The sequence below is a fragment of the Anopheles darlingi genome, chromosome 3 (assembly GCF_943734745.1).
Source record: "Anopheles darlingi chromosome 3, idAnoDarlMG_H_01, whole genome shotgun sequence".
Taxonomy (NCBI): domain Eukaryota; kingdom Metazoa; phylum Arthropoda; class Insecta; order Diptera; family Culicidae; genus Anopheles; species Anopheles darlingi.
The window spans coordinates 29,615,939-29,635,938 of NC_064875.1; the positions used below are offsets into that span (position 1 = coordinate 29,615,939).

The 20,000-nt window shown below is 42.9% G+C and overlaps 1 protein-coding gene across 2 annotated transcripts in view; it reads left to right on the plus strand.

The window, feature by feature from the left end:
- The first annotated feature begins 18,918 nt into the window (after window positions 1-18,918).
- LOC125954082 (uncharacterized) overlaps window positions 18,919-20,000 on the plus strand; it is a 123,057-nt gene continuing 121,975 nt past the window's right edge. The window contains exons 1-2 of one of the 2 annotated variants that reach the window (XM_049684083.1): window positions 18,919-19,043; window positions 19,940-20,000. The exon at window positions 19,940-20,000 is cut by the window's right edge and continues 907 nt beyond it. The gene's annotated coding sequence lies outside the window, so the exon portion shown is untranslated. Of the gene's footprint in view, window positions 19,044-19,868 lie in introns of those variants that run through there. The other variant, XM_049684084.1, reaches the window with a different exon arrangement.

Sequence of the window (20,000 nt, forward strand, 5' to 3'; positions counted from 1 at the left end):
AAGACATAAGCTTACACGATTTTACTTGATACATTTATTTGGTTAAGAATAATTTAGTACAGAGGATACTGCATTTAGGAGAATGTTTTCGGTTTTTCGGACCGGAATTCGGTTAAATTTGCAATGCAAATTTCAGAATTAATTTGCTTCATTCCTTTTTTTCATGCAGGAGCGTACACGAGAATCATGAAATGTCTATTTTGACTTGATCATTAATACACTCTATGAATATATTTGGTAAAACTTATTGAAGAAAGTTAAGAAAATCATTTTATTGGCTCGTTGAAATTCGATTAAGATTTTATATGTGTTAACGTGAAATCGGTTTTTAAAATATTTTATTTTTCTCTCATTTCGATTTTGTTTTGTTAACTTAAGCTTTTTATAATTTTTGCTTAGGTTCAAGGAGTACAAGCAGTTAGATGAACGGAAGGAACGGTTCAATTGGCACACGTAAAATAAAGATGATTATGTACCGGGTCTATTAGTCTAAATTGATGCATTGTGCAACATTGAACAGTCAATGTAGAATGTTCTTGGGAAACTAGCACCAGCGGTATCACGAATGCCAGCTTCTTTGAAAACTGCGGTGCATATTAAGTACCATAGCCCATCTCAGGACAGATGTGGCATGATACAATGTAGGACAGTAATCATGATTTGCATCCAAAGCTGTGTTGTGGAATGAAAAACTATTGGTAAGTAGACGCAGCGAGTACAAACATGAGGAATAGTTCAGCGATGAAATTTCAAAAATGGTCCATCTAGTGATAGTCTTTGCTGAATTTTTTTTGAGTGTGTAAAAAAACCGTAATTTTGTAGTGGAAGTTATTTTACTTCTCTTCGTAATCCCCGTTAACCGTTTTTACACATTTTATGAATCCCTCGATTTACACCAAACCTTCGCCGTTTCTAATGCAATCCTTTTGGATTTGAACAAGTTTTTCGATGCTTAAGCTAAGTGTATCGTTGCGGTATAATGTTAGATTTATGATATCTTGTTAATGGTGAGATGTATTACCCTTTTTTCAGTCCTTTTAAAATAACAGTTAGTCCTAACCTCTTACTATTATCAAAAACGGTGTCTCGTTTTAGAATCAAAATTAATTTATCTTATTTATCCTTTAAATAATATTTTTCAATTAGAAGAATTATAAATCAAACGGGTTTTCCTCACTAATGATCACTCGTTACGAAATTCTCCAAATGTTGTTGAAATATTCTTTCTCGGTCTTTCCCTCAATTCGAAGCCTCATTTTCTGTTCATCTGAATCGTTTGAATCTTTTTCCAGGCTCAATTCCTGATTTTATCGTTACACAAATAACTAAGTCGGTAGATCGTGATAAACACATTTTACTTATGTGTTTTTAATATTAATTGATTGTTTTGCACATAGCAGCCTCTTCATAATTTATAACCTCGCCACTAGCTCCTGGTGGTGCAAAAATTGCATATTTTTATCATGTGTTAGTTTTCTACTAAGCGCACCAATAATGAGAACTTTTAACTTTAACAGCGGAGTATTCAATATTGACAAGCCATGTTAATCACAAGAAAGATTAGAGTGCCCCTACATGGTACGATGCATATCATAGCATAATCTATCCCGTCAAAACTGTCGCTCTAAGCACATCGATTGTTCCACGTGTAAGGTGTACACAGGCTGCGAGTTTAAGCTTCCTATAGCACCAGCATAATGAATTCCAATCCGCAACCGCACACACAAAGCCCCATACGAGCTACTGCACGAGGTGACTTAATCGTGGTACAAAAACGTTAAACGAACCATCGCCACCAAGTGTCGAAATGACACTTTAAGCATATTCCCTCATCCGATCACTCGCGCATTCAGCCCGGTCGGCAGGACGATGGGACACCAAAGGCATCCGCATTGCATAGCGCGTTGAGAGGTGGTGGAAATTCGAGACAACAGGCGGAAAACTTTTCAGATTAATGGCGAAACTTTCACTGACGGGAATGTGGCCTCTCGATCACGGGAAGCGCAGAGCAGGGGAGGACAACCAAAGCAGACGACGACGAACGAGCCCGTTTGGTCTATTTGACTTTCAGCAAAGTGGCAGCCGCTCTACGGCTCTTGGCTACCGCGAAGCGCAAGCGAACGGCAGGCGAGGCCGCTTTCGGCACTTTTAACAGAGCATTGAAAAGTTAAGAGGCTGTGTTATCGATTCGTCCACGGGCCCGTCTCCTGTGCCCTGGTTCATTCACGCTCTTTCAAGTACGCGTCGCGGCCGTTCGCTTGTAGTATCGCTGCTGTAGTAGGCGCCAAGCAAGAGCGTCTTGATTTCATCGTCTAGAGGACCTTCGAATTCCAAGTTCAATTTCTGGTACAATCCTCAAGTTTATGCGTTCCACAGGAGTCGAGGTGTAGAAAGCAGCAGCTGGAGCAGATAGCTAGAACGCTGTCTCAGCCACGTGGTAGGCGGTGGATGAATGAATAAAGGTGAAATAAGAAAACAAGAGGCAAAATTAACGCCGCGAGCTGTCAACATGAACTGGGCAACGGCAAAGGGCCTGTCTGGGGCTGAAAGGAAGGCGGCATAAAACGCACCACGAAGTAGCGAGCAGAGTGGCGTTTTAATATTAGCCTACGAAGGTGGACGCTCGGCGGGCTTTCAGACTTGGGGCTATGACCATGGCCAGTTGTCGATGGGGACCATAAATTTGTAATGAAAAATAAATTTGTCAGAACCGAGCAACGAGGTGTACTCGATGAAAGTGTAATTAGAATATCTAGGTTATGGTTTACCAATCCCTAAAGCCAATATGGCGTTCAACAAATGAACTGTAAGGGCACAATTACTGCTTACAAATTATGAAGAAGATCTCCCCAAGAATCTTGGTTTGGAAGTCTTTTTAATATCGTCGCACTCGACTGGAATGCAGCTTGATAGAGCAATTCACAGTTTCCAAAAGTATCTTCAGGAATTTGGACCAAATGCACTCGAAGACTGCATCGTTTCCTCACTATTACGACTATTTTCCTTCGATTCGGAGTCACACAACAGTTCGGCGAATACATGCAACCGCAGCCGATCATATGGCCGCGCGACGAGTGTCGAAACATCCACCGACCGCGGAACCACAAACACTTTTAACCCCCTCAGAAAGGAGGAGGGAAAAACGTTTATTTCGTTGCACACTGATCAAGTGCATCTATTGACATTCCAGACCCGGACGTATACGAACGACGACCTATCTTGAAGGACTAGTAGATGCTACACCGGACCTCGTGTGACTACTACTGATTTCATCTCGAAAAGACGGTTCATTGTCAAGGCAGAGCATGTCCGTGGGGCAGAAAATGTGGTCACGTGCACGGAAGAAGCCACGGAATTCAAATGTTTTTCCTACTAGTGCGCCCGGCGGAAAATATGGAACCGGGAGGAGCGGCGTGTAGAGAGAGCAATAAAAGCCACAAAAAAGGAAGAAATCGAAGAAGAGAAAAACCAGCAAACGCTTCGGAACGTTACAGTGTGCGCACGCGAGAAAAATGGCGAGAAAATTGTAAGCAGCATTCCAGTACCGAGACGGTTCTGTGGGGATGACCATCCTGGGCTGGGATGTTGCGCTTCGGTTCACGGGCTTCCATTTCGCTGCTAACGACGTTTTATCGAAGCTATACCGGCCGTAATTGCTAAAGTCTCCCAACAGTAAAAGCTACTCTGTGTGATGGTGTGTGTGCCTGCTTCGAGCGAATATGGCCAGTGTCCGGGGATACAATAAACATTAATGTTAGAGCCATGCGGCAATCATGGTGTTCGGATTCGCGCGAGGCGCGCAAACAATGTTCCTGCCATTCGGTAGTTTATTTAAATTCCTAAAACCTCGACGTGGTATTACCTCTTGCCATTCGGAGCGTTGCATATGTTCCAGGGAGAGGGGAATGCGTATCGTTTGATTTTCGCCCCCCTCACAAGGGAATACAGTGAAGCAAATGGCCGGTTTTTGTGGGGCAGGTTCGGCATGTAGCATGCTGCAGCATGGCAGGGATTTGGAAGGGAATTTGCAAAACACATGTACTCCATTGGCTTTAGGGCGAGCATTCTCCGGAAATGGGCTGGATTTCCTTCAATTGAGGAAATGGCACTGTAGGACTATGGACACTATGGACATTCGTTTCACTTCGCAATCCGTTTACATAATATGGCGCCGATTGGATTGGTGGAATTTAAAAACTTTCTGTCACCAAAATGATGCCTTAAAATGCATTTCGTGACGTCAATCACAAGTTGAATGGGAAAATCTGGAAACAAACAAAAAAAAAAACTATGGTGAAATGGTGAGGATGTTTCTGGATTCTATGTCGATCCGAGGAGGTGACAACCGGCTTTATGAATCAACGCCATGGCAACGCTCTCGCTAATGAGATCGTCCATTGCATATCGTAGCACTGTTCGAGAGGGATATAACAACCCCTATCCGACTCCCCTCGAGGAATTTCGTTCAAGGCCAGTAGCACAGGCTTCTATCCGGAACTGCCTCTCGATAGTAACACATTCGCGTAATTTCTTGAACCCGGACTCCGGCACCGGCGCAGCGTATGTAATCATTTCTGCTCATTAGAATTGCATGAGCCCCACACCGAGCACTGAGAAATGGGCCCCGTTATTTTCAGCTTTCCGGCATTCGGGTCGAAGGTTTATTGAGTTTCGCTTTAGGCAGGTGCACATCCTATCGCGAGGGGTGGTAGTGGTGTCTAGTTTCTTTGTTTTATTTGCTTCTGTTCAGCGCGCTTCCGTTAGCAGCAGCGCGGCAGAAAATGACGCTCGCCAAAATGGGGATCTCAAAATCCCCTTTGGATGAGCTTTAAAAATAAAACATCAGTCCGGAAGGATACTAAATAAATTCCGGTGTTTCCTGTGTTGAACTGGTAGGAAGAGCACCGATTTGTATTCAGAAAATACTTTGCTTCTTCGAATGAAGCCAGTGAAATTGTATTCAATGAGAATTGTTACATTTACGAACTGAAATAAAAACTAACTTTAACTTTTGTTTAGGCCATTTTAAGCTGAATTGCGCCGTTATAGAAATCTGTGGATCATATTTCAGTTAAATATATAGTTTAACCAATTTCGATCAATCAAACCGTTCAGTAATTGATTAATGTTTGCTGTAGGATTTCATTACCAGCAAAGTCACAGCCAGAGGGACACGCAAATACGTCTGGAAATGTAATTAATTACCTTACAGCTGGCACTGTTATGTTTGATTTGTAGACGGGCATGACAGAAGCATACAACGATTGATCAAGAGAACTAATTAAACCATAGTGGAGACATTCTGTTAGCGACATTCGATCCGATGACCTGCAGTTCCGAAGGCCCTTGGAAGCATTCATGAAAAAATCTCTCTCAAAATAGGCAGATCCATTTAATGTAGCAATGGAATAAATAGCATCATAAAAGCATCATGGTCTGCTTGCTATATGATTATTACAAAAATGAATCTTTGCATCCAAACGTCACGAAGCCATGGTTGTCAAATATCCAGCTGATGTGTGATCTTATCAGTTCATTGACCGTACACATCTTGGCTGTTGTTTCTGCTGTAGTGTCTCTGCTGCTGCTGCTGCTACTGCTGCTGCTGCTGATAAGATGATCAATCAAACGCCCAACGAGTTAAAGAGGTATGTTTTATGGCAGGCTTACTACCCGTAAGACCGGTATCGCTTGTCCATATCCTCAACATGTGGACAAACATTCCTCACGTGCCTGTGTGTCGTCTCAATTGAGCATGGTTTTTAGTCTTTTGATTATCAATAGCATATTCATGCTCCATAGAACATCACTAGGAGGATAGGAGTTGGTCCATAAAATGTACTGTTTGAGTAGGAACGGTCCACTACAAGGGGAAATCCAAATGGCAAAATGTTCTATGAGTAATGCTCCTCCGGTTCGACGTGCTCATGCTCAAGAGATGATTCTCGGTTCCCGTTCTCGGGCTCGTAAAATATTTTACCATGTGCGGCGTAGGCATTCTAACGGAGGAGCGTAAAATTAAGGAGCGCGTACCATGTTGAGTAAACTGTTTGACTAAGGATGACCGATTGGTAGAGCGGTTAGGCTCAAGAATGTGCCCGGTCTCCGATCTACCCGTTTCAGATTTATGCTTTGACTCTGTTGTTTATGGGCCGTATTAAAAACATTAGCAAGGAGCCTGATCGTCGTTTACTTTCCCGGAGACAAGTCAGCAAGATGGTAACAGGTTTCCGTAGGTAAGCCGTTCTGCACTTCTGGTTCTAGCACCATAATATCCATATTTTTGATGACCCCATATTCTTCATCATGATTTCGGATTTGAGATAACAAATATGAACAGTTTGAATACAGCAAGATCGTCGTACAGATGTTGCTGACAACCGTAGGACCTTGGAAAAATTACTTAATTTATATCTGTAGCAGCGCCGGCCGGAAGTACTTAATGATTAATACTAGTCTACACGATAAGCTGTGCACAGAGTTTGCTTTTCCAACCTGCAAACGTGTGAGATAATCCGATAAACAACGAACGGGGTAATAGTATGGCATTATGGTGATTGAAAATCCAATACATAGGACACCGCAGATAAACATTTATTTTGAAATGTAAATCCAAAATAACATGCCGCTATCAAGGTTAAGGTACATGTTGGTTGAAAATGTTTCAGTAAATCCTTTGCCAGTGTTGCTTATGGGGCTGGATCCTGTTTACAAATGGAAATCGAAACCATAATAACCCTTTGAGGGTTCTCCAGCCAAAATGGGGCTGGTTGTTCAAGTACTTTTCCAGACTTGCAACATCCAATTTATGTCTGGTCTGTAACTATCAGGAATAAGGGGTGATGCTGTTCTACCCCCAAAAATCCTTTTTTTATATTTTCCATCATCATAAAACGTGGCAAGTCCTTCTGCTGTACATACCTTGAGTGCAAATCCGTACTCAGAAGGATGCTGTTTTGCCTACAGACGGCCGTAACGGAAGTAAGTTGCGTTTACTTAACGAGAAAATTTGTTTAAAAATCGGATTTACACGGGTTTTCGAATAGTATTCAATACGATCACGATGTTAGGTTAATATTTTTGCAAAATGTAGACTACCATTTTGTATATTTTCACGATAATTTCCAAACTTTGATCTGATTTGAAGACTCAAAGCTATAAACACATTATTAATATATTTTTCAAAAAATATTTTAACAATATTTCTGTACGTTTAAATAAAAATGGATTTTTTCTGATGAAGTGGGTTAGTTTTAGTATCTGTTTTATGAAGGAACTCCTGCGGTTTTTCTCCAGTGGTTTTGCAGACCGTCACAACATAAAGCTTCGAGCTAAAGCGGGTTGCAGCGGTACGGTACTCCTCGCCAGGTACTTTTCAATTTGAATACGGTACAAATAACTGTTTGCCATTTTACGAGTTGTCGTCATCCAGTTGAAGTATCATCTCGTTCCAGCCGCGACATGGTGCTCCTCTTGGCCAATGTGCAACGATCCCTTGGCGTCACTTAGCACGGATTTTTATAAGGGAGGCTTCACGGTTTTACGCACTTACTCGATTTTCTTTTGGAAAGTTTCCCAGTTTGCCAGCCCATGGGAGAGTACTCGAAATTTCACGTTCACGGTGCCATTCCAGGGAGGGTGCCCATCAACATGGCCTCTCCAAAAATCGACAGTTGGATTTTTGCATGGCTGGTGTTTCCTCCTTCTCCCCTTTTTTCCATCGCTCATCTTCAGGGTCGCGCCTCTCGTGTTGGCTCCACCGTTTCCTTGACGGGTTTTACGGTCGGCTCCATAATTTATGTTGCTTCGCTTTACGATGCCGGAGGTTAGGGTGTTGTGGCGTTGGCTTGCCGGCAGCATTTGGATCCTAGCATTATGGCGTGTGGCATAAATGAACATGTTAAATTTACTAATCAGCCAAGTTTCGCTCCTGGGGCGTGAATAATTAGCCCGGTTCAATGACGATTGCATTGTGCGGAAATGTAGCACGAATTGCTGGGTTCTTCAAGGTTAGTTTTTTTTTTTAGTTTTTTATAACTAGTATAAAACACGGACGAAATGTACCAATGGATGAATTTAATGTGGTTCCATTTGTGCGAGAAGTGTTTCTCGTAAAAAATCGCTTTTGCCTATCGATACTGATGAGCGAATGTAGTAAAATTTTGAGAAATTTCGTTTCAGATCCACTAATAATTGCGATTGGTTGGAGAATTGGTTATAACATTTCGTGAATTATTGGATATTATCGTAACTTCAAATTAGTTCCACTGTTTACAAATTGGCATATTTCAAATATTGTTAAAATGAAAAGTCCACCATTAAACAAAATGTGTTTCTTTTTTCCTTCTCTCTCTTGATTGGCAGTTTTCAAGACGATGAAACGTATATTATTTTTGACATGTTCCTCATCGTTTGAGATTATGCCTGTCTCGAACAGAGCTCAGCGTTTTAGATAACGCTTGATGACTTCCACCGTTTTCCTGCCAATGCTGCTGCGCTATACTCAGATGAAAGATTTCCGTTTGATGTTGGCGAAGGAGTTGAACGTTGATAACTCCCATCTGGATGAACCATATTTATTTGCAAATACGACCATCATATATTATCATCATTACTCTCCCTATCGCTTTCATATCACATCAATAGGATCATTCGAAGCGAGATTTCATAGCAAAGGCCCCAGAGGCATGGCCTACAATCTCACTTGAAGTGCAGACAGTGAGTAACTCTTCTCTTTAATCGCAAAACATATCCACAAAGATGTCATTTCATGTCAAGATGTCAGATGTCCGTAATAAAGATGTCATTTCAATGTGCAAATACGAATGAAAGACGCATCGGAAACAGCTTAAAAAAAATCCTTATTACGTCCTATCAGTAAGTTTATCAGATCGTCGGCCGAATTGTGCGGAATCATTGAGCGTTTTTCTTAATTGAAGTAAGGTGTAGTAATACCGTAAAATTAAGTAAGTATATTTTACGCATTCGGTAATGGTAGACATAAAGAAAACGGTACAGCCTCTTCTTTATGGAGAGACTTTTTGCATTTCATATACATATTTTGGCATTATTATTTAATAAGAAATATCTTTCAACAAAGTTATCCACATTGTTCGTTAGAAGCTGCTCCAATATTTACAACGACAGATTAGTATTCTCAGACTCTTCGGTTGAGAACAGTCGAACCGACCTCACTCAACGTATTGACCTATGGCGCACGTTGCCAAAACCCAACTAAAAGTGCAAACTTAAAAACTCCGGATGCATACAATTCTTGAATTGATAACGCCCGATGGCATATCGCCAAAAGCGCGCGAAGCCAATATATACAGTGCTCCAGCAAATGTAGCCAAACATATCTTTGCAAGCATGCCGAAAAGTGACTTTGAATTGATTTTATGGCAACTCTCCAAACGCTACCCTCACCGAAGCAGAGTTACATATTGGTTCCCATACCTGATGTTGGGTTCGACAGAGGCGTTTTTTTTTCATCGAACCACCGTAATCTCCGAAATAAATTGCAAGCAATGCCTTTAACTTTTGGAAGAATTTATGTCTAATATCGTACTTCTAACCGATAAATAATAGCTGTGCAAAATGCACTCTTTACCAAACTAATCTGAAACTATTCCATGCCGTTTATGAATCTAAAGCGATGATTACATATCGTGCCCTGAGACCAGCATCTTTCATGTCTGTTTTAAAGCATCTTCAAATGGGTTCATTCAGTGACAACAAAAGATAAGAACGAAACACATGTTTTCTGCTTGTTGAAATGTCCAGATCGAGAGGAATCGTGGTACAAAACCGGAGAGCATAAGAAGCAACCTGCAAAGCAATAATCCTCGGTATAAGTAATCGCTGCCTAATGTTCTCAGCAGCCTTCTGGGCAGATGCCGCGTCGGTTAACGCGTCATAGAAGCTCTCGTTCTTTTTCTCATTCGGCCCGACGGCCTCAGTATCATCGTCAGTATTCTCGCCCATAACGTACCATACAGGAGGTGCTATCTGTTGTTTTTTTCTCTCTCTTTTTTATGCCAAGAGTTTTTTCATTCTACATCCTTTTGTCTAGTTGTTAGCAAGTGTCACTTCAGATTGTAATTGGAGTGCTTGTGACATAGAAGCATTCACGTGCAGAGAGAGGATCATCTAAGGATGGATGCATTACGTTTCGACCTGTTTTTATTTAGAACGAGTTCTTGTTATGTGTGTTGCTTTTTTCCGTTTTTTTGCACATGTGTGTAGCAATAATAACACTACTAACGCTTCTAGAGCGTGTTTCGATTGCAGCTTGTACAAGCTTCGTATTAAGTCCACCATTATTCAATTGTTGGCTTGTGTGAGTGTGGTTCAATAAAGGTTCGGCAAAGTCTGCAACAACAAAAAAAAAGGTCGTCTGAAGGGAAAATGGTTGAAATGTCTATATTACTCAGCCCAAGAACTCCGCAGCCCCACCTCCAACAACACAATCACCTCCCCCTCGGTAAGGCCGAGGTCTGATGAAATTGCAGTTTCAAGCTGGTCATGTTTGTATCCATTCATCTTCTTCGTCCGGCCTGGTGCGTGGTGCGTGGTGTGGGCTGTGGTGTAGGCATGCCTTTGCGTTGACGTTGGTGTTCGAAACAATTTACCAGTTTTGCAGCGCGTAGATCTGATTTATATTCATCACAACGTCTTCTTCAACCAACCAACCAGCCAGCCAACCAGCCTGCCGGCCTGTCTCTTGTGTCCCCTGTGTCTGTGTGCTTCCGTTGTGGTTGTGGGGGTCGAAGGGTCTCCGTTGTTTTTCGGGCTTCGTAGGCGGGATCTCTGTTCTCTCGGATGCTCTTGAAGACTCGACTGGAGGAGGCGAAAGTGTCTCGCCCTTTTCGCTCGAGATTTCTCGCACAATTTTCCTTCAAACTTCTCGAGCCGAGGCCGGGGCACTATTGGGTTCGGAGACTATTATGCGGTACGGCTGGCCGGTCAGCTTGCTGCAAGGACAAGGACATTATTTCCAAGGGTCTGCCGTTGCCGTTAAATACCGTTCTAAATAACGTGCATGAAATCGAGCCCGTTGTTTGCTCCGTTCGTTCGTTCGGTTGTTTTTCATTCCCGCCACCCTCGCCTTGGCCGGGGGTTTTTTGAAGTTTGACGTCCGGTGGCCGCTACGTCCGGTCTGCTGTACGTGTTGTACGATGATGATTTATGAGCCGGAAAGCAAAAGGGCTCCCGTTCATCGTTAGCCACTGGGCACGAGTTGGCGCACAAATCCGTCGTATTTTCATCCGCATTAGGAAGGCATAATTAATAGTAGTCCACTCTGTGTGTGTGTGTGTATTCGACTCCCGGGGTACTACCCCTCTACTTGGCACGGACCAACACGAAAAGAATTGTTAGATTTCCCACTCTTTTGTTTGTGTGTGGCCGTTTGGCGTTTGGCCAAGCTCAGCAGCAGCAGCAACGGACGCTCGAAAGGGTCAGATCGCGCGAAGATCCGCTTTGTTTTTCGACGCAAAATGGCTGACAAGCTCAGTGCATAGCACTGTTGGCCTGTAGAGTGTCCTAGTCGCTTGGAGCAGCAGGTTTCACCACCACTGCTTTCGCTCTCGGACGTGCAGAGCATGGACCTAATTTATGCCACTCTGTAAACGGCCAGAGTAAGGCTTGTTGGACTGACAAAGAGAAGGTATGTCAAGGTTGTAGGAATGAGGTTCGGCTGTTAATGATTATCGCAAACTTTCGGCTGGTTAAGTTTGGCATAGGCCAGCTCGTGGAGTGAATCGTTTTTATTTCGTCTTCCCTCTCTGACCCATTGCCGTGATTGTTATCGATTTGAATGTCTGCGTTCAGAGAGGGGATAATTTAAATTACGACATTGTTTCTGATTTGGATATGTTTGAAGAAAATTCAGGGTAAAGCTTTCATTTTTTGTGCCATTAAGGGGGGCTTTGGTTATTTCGCGTCAAAAAAGGTTCATCTTTGACGATTTTTAGTGACCAATCAAACCAATCAACTTCACGTTTTGAAAATAATGTCATATTAAAATAAAACTTTCCAAGAATATTTGGTTCTATTTTGGGGAAGGTTTGATCAAAACTACGTTTATGGCATCCAACCTAGAAAGGCAAGTTTGCAGAAGTTTTTTGCGGTGCCGAGTCATCAAAAATATACAAATCAATATTCTTTTGTTAGATCATACGTTTATCCAGGTAACCCCGTTGAGTTTTTGTTGAATTTCCCATTTTTCAATTTTTGGCAGATTTTTTAATTTGAAAAAGTGATGCTTTTTTCGATATTGCCTCAAAAAACGAATTTGCCTCAAAAAACGACACTTTACACAATTAAAAAAAATATTTAAAAAAGTATCAACAATTTTTATAAAAACTAGACGGGGCTACCTGGCAAATAGTGTACAGATTATGTGTTCAAAATTTCAAATCGATCGTTCCTGTAGTTTTTATACTACGATGGGCACCGAGTTTGAAAACGTAATCGCGATGCAAAGTTGCTTTCCAAACTTTGAGCCTTGTATGAAAGACGGATGTTCAAAAATCAATAGTTTGGCTTTGTCAGTTTGGCTTCGATTGATCCCAATATTCTACTCAATACTCTTGAAGGATGTAAAAGCGCAAAGAAATAAAATAAAATAACGAAGCCCCGCTCTTAATAGGCTACACTCTTAGCAACTATTGTTGGAGTAGATAACTTCTGTCTATTAAAAAGTAATTCGTGATCTGTACATAGCCCAAACTCATCTAAGGAGGGTGTAGTTTTACATACCTAATCCTCTAGATGAAATTAGGCAATCCAAAGACTATGAATGGCAAACTACCATCCAGCAACGAGTCGTAAATGTACTAGCATACTCTTTATTACCCGGATGGTTACAGGTTTATGTAAATTAGTCCGAAGTTCCACACACCCCTCCACAGGTAATCCAAATTTGAATTCGTAATTCCTGCTTCCCGCTACGCAACTGTCACGGCTCAATAGTGTGCATCTCGCGCAGCAGCATTTAGCGTGGGCCCTGTTCTGGTGCAGATCTCGTACGGTGGCGTACTTCACATTCGGTCGTAAAAGCAAAGATGAATTTCTCCTGCCGCTTGCAACTGCTTGTGGCGAAGATTATAAACTCTGGCTGTGGGGGTTCATCGTAAACATGAAACCAAATTAGCTCCAAACCGTAACGTACTACTATACGCCGTTTTACTTTCTTGTTACTTCTGTGCGTGCTTTTCATCCGTTTTTTTTTCTGTTGGAGCCACTGCTAGCAAAACTTAAAGTGAAAGAAGCTTTCCTGGGTGTTTGGATGGTCCTGTAACTGTGGGAGAAAACATCTCGATCGTGGTTAAGTGATAGGAAAAAAGCATGAAAAGAGCGAAAAATGGAACCAGAAAGCAAAAATCTCGTATACCAACATTTGGCTGTAACGGAACATATGATATCGGTGAGAAACCTCAGGTCCCGGAAACTGTGGGAAAAAATATGAATAGTAAACGAAAAACGAACTGCTAGCAGCCATCAGCGTGCTTCACATTCACCCAGTCAACTTGAAAGGAGGAAAAGGGTTTCAAAGGGTAGAGCTGGTAACGGAGATCAGCAGCTTGAAGCAAACTATTTTCTATGCACTCTGGCAAGATGGAAATGACAGACGCTCTTGCGAAAGGTGAAACGAATCACGTACTGCCGGGCATTGAAAAGTATTTTCCAGTACTTAGCATGCCATGCGCTGTACCGTTGCATAGGGTCAGGGTTTAAGGACCTTACGCTACGAGTTCAACTTGGCTGCAAATCTGTTTTGGTAACTTTCACCGAACGTGCCACAAATTGTCAATATAAAAGATTTGTTAAGGTTGAAACCATTTGCCTCTTCGTTGTGTGACACGCTCTCAGAATGTTTGCCCAAAGTTGATCTCTTACTTTTCAACCCATGTGTTAGTTTATGCTGCCAAAAGTGGATGAAGATTGTGGTGCACACGCGAAAGATTTCGCACAAAGGTGATTGTTCTTTGATATCATGCTAATCGCAATACAGGAGATGCATGCATGCAGTGATATTGGATTAAATTGTTTTCGTTTTATGTTTGAAACCCATTTCTTCCAAAGAGCATATTGGAAGAAAACTGATAACCTAAGCTTATAACGCATTCAGGATTAGTCATTTCGGTAATTTCCGGTTCGACGGCGAGTGGCCGGATCGGGGACACAGCGTCAATGTGTACGGCGAAAATCAATGAACTATGCAAAACAGTGCTGTGCACAAGCTTCTAACATTGATTAAATTTAGCACTAGGATCAAGATATTGCCAGTTTTCTTCCACTCGTTCAGTCGCGAAACAGGCGAGATGATACCAAAATGTTCATCTTCCATCCCGATAGCATCTTCGACATCTTCGGCCAAAGTGGTTCGATAAATCGACGGGGAAATTGCTTTATTTTATTCAGACTGTATCAGAAAATGTGGATCAAACATTTTCATTACCTCCACACGCCCTTGTCTTCGGGGGTTCGGTTCCCCCCGCCCGAACGTCCCGTCGTTTCGAAACCTTCGAGCGAGATATTTACGATCGATTGGAAGGAAATGAGGAACGCTTATCGAGGTTTGTAAATTTGTTCGTGTACTTCTTTAAAGAACTATGTTTAGCAGGGTTAGCTGAGGAGTGAGCTTGTAACATCACGGTATCAATATTCCTGTTTAAGAGCAGTTCAATCTATCCAGGACATTTTGGAGCCTTTTGTGCAACAGTTGAGAAGAGTTGATGAAAAGATGCCAAGGGGAGTGCTTCTTTTCAAAAAACGGATTTTGAATTTGTTTAACAAATTCACGTTTGTCTATTCATGGATTTTCTACTGTTCTTGGAAGGACAGTCGTCTCTCTAACATGTTCGTCTTACATGGTTCATCCTTTGTCCAACTAGAAAATACAGAATCGAACATGCTACGTGTATGTTCGCATGTTTTAATCTCCTATTTAAGCCAAATCTGAAATTTACTTCATTGATTTTAATACTTCATGAAGGTCCTAATGTACTTTGTCTATCTACAGCTTTCGTCGCTTCAGCTTAAGAAGGATATAGTTTCTAATGAATAATTAATTAAAACAAGGGTGTTAGGATTACGGTGATTTCACTTTTTACAATCATGGTTGTACTCACGTTAATCCTTTGTACGAGGCAGATTATAAGTTATGATCCTTGACAATGCAAGTGACTTCTCTAACTATTTAATTTGGTCTCGTCTCATAGCATGACGATGACTAATACTAGGCTGACTATACCCACTGATAGACGAAGTGCTTTTTGGAATGAAGTCAAAATATGTGTTTAATAATCACAGCCCGGCGGCAGCATTTTGTAAAACTTAAATGCTTAATTGTGACTGACCGCCTCGGATTTTGTCTAGCAAGCACTTTCGCTGCCGCACTTTCGGCATTGGCCGCTGGCCAAAGCTTTACGCCACGGTGACGACGAAGTTTTAATTAGCTTAAAAACCTTGTGCTACCCAAGACGCTCGTCGACATGGTAATGAGCAAGCAATTCGTTCTGAAGAATTCTCGTGTTGGTCAACGACGGCCAAACGGCGACGGCCATTGCGACGATTTTGTTGTGCACACCGCTCCGCTGCAAAACTACGTATCTCGCTTAAAGGATAATCTTGAACCCAGCAGCGCGTGGAGAGTGCAATGGCACACAGCGGGAAAATGGCGCTTATTTTCCTTAAGATCGCTCCCGCTCGTCTCTTGGGGTAACTTTATTTTGTAGAGTTTCCTTGCTTTATTACTGCTACCAGCGGGAAAAATAACTTTTGCGCGCTCCAGTTTGGCTACACTTGATGTTAACTATTCATTTACATATTTTTTTCTGCTTCTGTACCGCACACATTTCTCTGAGGAGCCTCGGTAATCAGACTCCTTTTTTTGCGGCAAAATCGTTTGAAATATTCATTGCGTAAGTTTATGAGCAGCAGCAGCAGATGCTTTCGTGTTTGCTGCCTTAACTATCTGTTAAAGTGTTTATTCTACGAGCTTTAAGCATGTCTCGTAAATATAAGATTATATGCTTTATATTATTGCTTCCTCTAATTTGACGTATATTTTTATACTTTTTTGCTACAAAAAATCAACAAAAAATGAACAGAAGGTAAACATGGTTAACCATGAATCGAATACCTTAATTGCGGCTTTTACTACAGTTCTTCAAATTTTGGTTAATCCGGTTAGTGTATCGCATACATCCTGAACCCCGAAACATGAGTCCCTCGTAATTGATCACCGATTATAGTATTGCATCCACGAACAAACGGAGCATGCGGGTTCGTGGAACCGTTTTCCTGCTGAACATAATGGCGGTAATATGCTGGCAATAATCATTGCTAGTGGCTGTGGCTGCTCCTCCAATCAATAAAAAACGTTCTCCGCAGTTTATCCCAAGCTCACCGCACCGTCGATCCACGACAAGTCACGACAAGAGTGATGGTCGGGTAACGGTGGCAGTAGTTGCGGAACGGTGACAGCATTGAAAGCCAAGGTCGTACAAGCAGCTTACATATTTACTTTTTGCAATCATAATGATTATAGCTACCGGTGTATTGCGATCTTTTGCCGCTTTTCTTTCCGTTCTTCAATATTTCATGGTTGCTCTGTCCCTTTTGCCCTCCCCATTTCATGTCCTGGCTTCTCCAAACGCACACATACACAGACAGACAGACACAGGAAACGTTAACATGAGTTCACCCTGCTCAGAACCTTCAGGTATAGGGACAGGTTTGGGGAAACCTTTTTTATGGTTCCGTCCTGAGGTTTATTACACATGGATCACACTTTGAGTTATTGCAGTGAGTCAGTGCTCAGTTTGTTTAGTTGAATAAGTGATTCCTCGAAGCCCTCAACCAACACAGCATTGATATTTGATGAGAACGTCCTGGGTTCTCCAGGACTAGGACAAGGAGCACATTTCAACGAGAGCAAATAATGCATCAACAAATCGAATCTATATCCTTCGTCGGAACCGTTTACTGCACAGAAGCACATGGGTAAAGCTTCTCTGCTGATAGCTTCATGATGTTGTTTTAGCTGCTCCTTTAACCATAGAGCCTCTAGTTAAGCTGCATCCACTGACATGGACGTGGATTTCAAAGAACAAGGAAGTGACTGGCCTGCTGCAACTGCTTTGATGTTTGGATCTCGATGGAAGAGGCCATTCTGTTTTGTTTCGTCTCCTCATCCATTTGTAAAGATCCCAGACAGCCTCCTTCCGAGTGCCTGCGTACACGCTACGGAACTAAACCATTGAGCATAGTAACAGCAGGCCAGAAGGCCTGCCAGAACCACACCAGCATAACGAGCAATGTCCACGCACCTTAGGCATCAACACTGACAGAAGCACGGAGAACGAGCAAGGAAAGGAAGAAGACAAGGTTGTTCACCTTCGTTTGCTGAAAGTTGCCGGTGCAAATTGAAGGCAAAAGTCTCATCCATATTTAATATTACTTCGCACTAATTAAAACTCACCGAATGACTTCTGAGTCCTCCTGCTGGTTGGTGATGCCGTCTTGTGGTGGTCGTCTTCGGCTCAGGACCGCACGCGCGCGCTGGGACTTGTGTTTATTGTTGTACGCGTGCAACGATAAACCTGCCTACCGGCTGCGTGCTGTGGCTTCGTAGCCACCGCTTTAGCCGACTTCTGGAAGTGTATCGAGCGGAACATCATCAGCTCACCTGAGAGCTGAGAGGACTGTGCGCGGAACGCGTGGGAATACATGGTTTGTTGTTTGTTTCTCTTTTCGAGCAGGAAATGACGGTAGATAGTCGTCGATGCGCTCGGCTTACGGACCGCAGGCAAGCGGACAACGACGAGGTCATCAAATGCAGGACAGAGGACGTACGGAAGTGGCGGAAGTCTTGAGTATCGTGTATACATCATGCTTCAGCAGGAAGCAAGTGGTTTTCTGAGGACCAACGTGGTGTACGCTGTAAATATGACAGTTCTGTTGGCGACAATTGAACCACAGCAAGTATATTGAGAACCTTAGGGCAATGAGGTTTATAGAGTGAACTTTAGTTCAATTAGTTGCCTACTAGATGGCGTAAATTAATTAAACGGAATATTTGGTCACCAGTTTTGGTCACCTTTTCACTTATTGTAGAGCTTCAGGTTCTAGTGTCTTTATTACAGTGGAAATGAAATCAATTTCCAATAGAGGTGGCCGCCACGTTGTGAACACACGAAACACAAACACACAACGCTCGGTGAACAAGAAAACCCAACCTTCCCCAACCGTCGAGAAGTTGTCGTGGAAGGAAAGGTTCTCTTCATAAGTTATCAAATATTTGCGCCACCGCGGTCGGCACCGCCACCGTACAAGCCCATCTGTTATACACTCCTCACTCTCTCTCTCTCTCTCTCTTTCTTCTCTACCACCCCATTTTCTCATCGTCTTCCTTTGTTTGGGTGTGTGTGTGTGGTTGGTTCTCCGTTTCGGCATTACTTTTCAACCAAAGTTTCATTCAAGGCAACAAGAACCTCGGTGGTCTGGTGGTCTTGGAGCAACCACCACGATGCAGACACGCTATCGACGATGCAAACGCGGAACTTCGGCATCGGTTGTCGTTATCCTCGACTAAACTTCATCCCGATGTCGCCGGAAACTTCATCCCGAAGCCTGCTGGCGGACATGCGTACTGGGAGGCGCACGGATGTCGGATTCTGATCCTGTCGTGTACGTCTGTCTGGTCACCCGATTGATGACAGTTGTTGGATCGTTCGTTGGATCGTTACAGCGGTTCATGCGGTACCGGCATCCGGCGATGAACTCCGATTGTTTGCTCGGTTTGCTGCTCGTGTCGCCAAATGCGGCGATGGTGTGCCGTGCCGTGCCGTGACGTGTTGTAATGTATGGCCAAGTTTTCGGCGACCATGACCGGCCAGTTCCGTGGCAGCAGCTGATCGAGTTGCATCCATGCTCTACTACCGGAGTTTAACGTGCGAACGTTCGTCCTTTTGCTGTGACACTTCCGCGGTCATCCATTACATGGACTTTATCGTGTTGAATCTTCCCTTTCGGTAGTGCTTATATTTAGGAGTGCAACTAGTTATGTATTAAAAACGTCTTGTGCGAGTAGTGGCAAGAGTTTTCAGTCAGTAACACTCTAAAATACTAACAAAACTACTCCTTGCAAAAGGGTGTGCGCAAAGTATCATGCCGCATAAGAGCGTCCAAAACTTTAACCAAAAGTAAACAAAGTGTTCCAGCCATAAAGCACCAGCTACCGACAAACAAACCCTAAGTTCGTGCTGAAGCGCTTCTACGATGGACCCAAAAGGACTAGGCGTTTCTTATACATTATTCAGTTTTCTCAGCGCGCGCGTGTATTGATGGATTTTGTGTCAAATGATTGGCTCTCCTTGGCGTAGCGCTCTTTTTGCAATCTGCGTCGACTTCGCCCTTTTGTGCTGTGGTGAGTGTCAAGTTAATGTAGGCCGAAAAGGCCGATGATTGTGGAAGGAAATGTAAATGTACCAACCGATGTCGAAATGATGTGCATCGAAGGTGAATCCGTGAAGAGTGAAGTGTTCTGCTGAAGTTGGACGAGGTAGATGGGAAGTAGATGTACTCCAATGGTGCACCTCGGCATTGGTGTGCCCTTGTATATAATCACGCAATAGCTGTGGATGGACTGCACACAGCACTTGTGGAAAGAGAAAAATCAATAGCTGGCTGCCGTCGATAAAGGATTGTTTTGTCTATGGGAGCTTAAGAAAGGATTACAAACTTGGCCAGCGATTGGCAAACACTTGGACATCAAACACTTACAGATTGCAGGAAGCTGAGCAACTCCTGCAACACCTGGCGCTCTGCAAAAGATGACAGAGGAAATGGCGTTTTCATTCATCGTGTTCATCTTAAAGACAATGCAGAGAGGCAACGCACCTTCTAAAACATCCACCGCTCATTACAGGCACTACGCGCAGTGAAGTGTTTACTGGTTTTCGGTGTTTTGCAGCCGTTGGCTCCTTGGT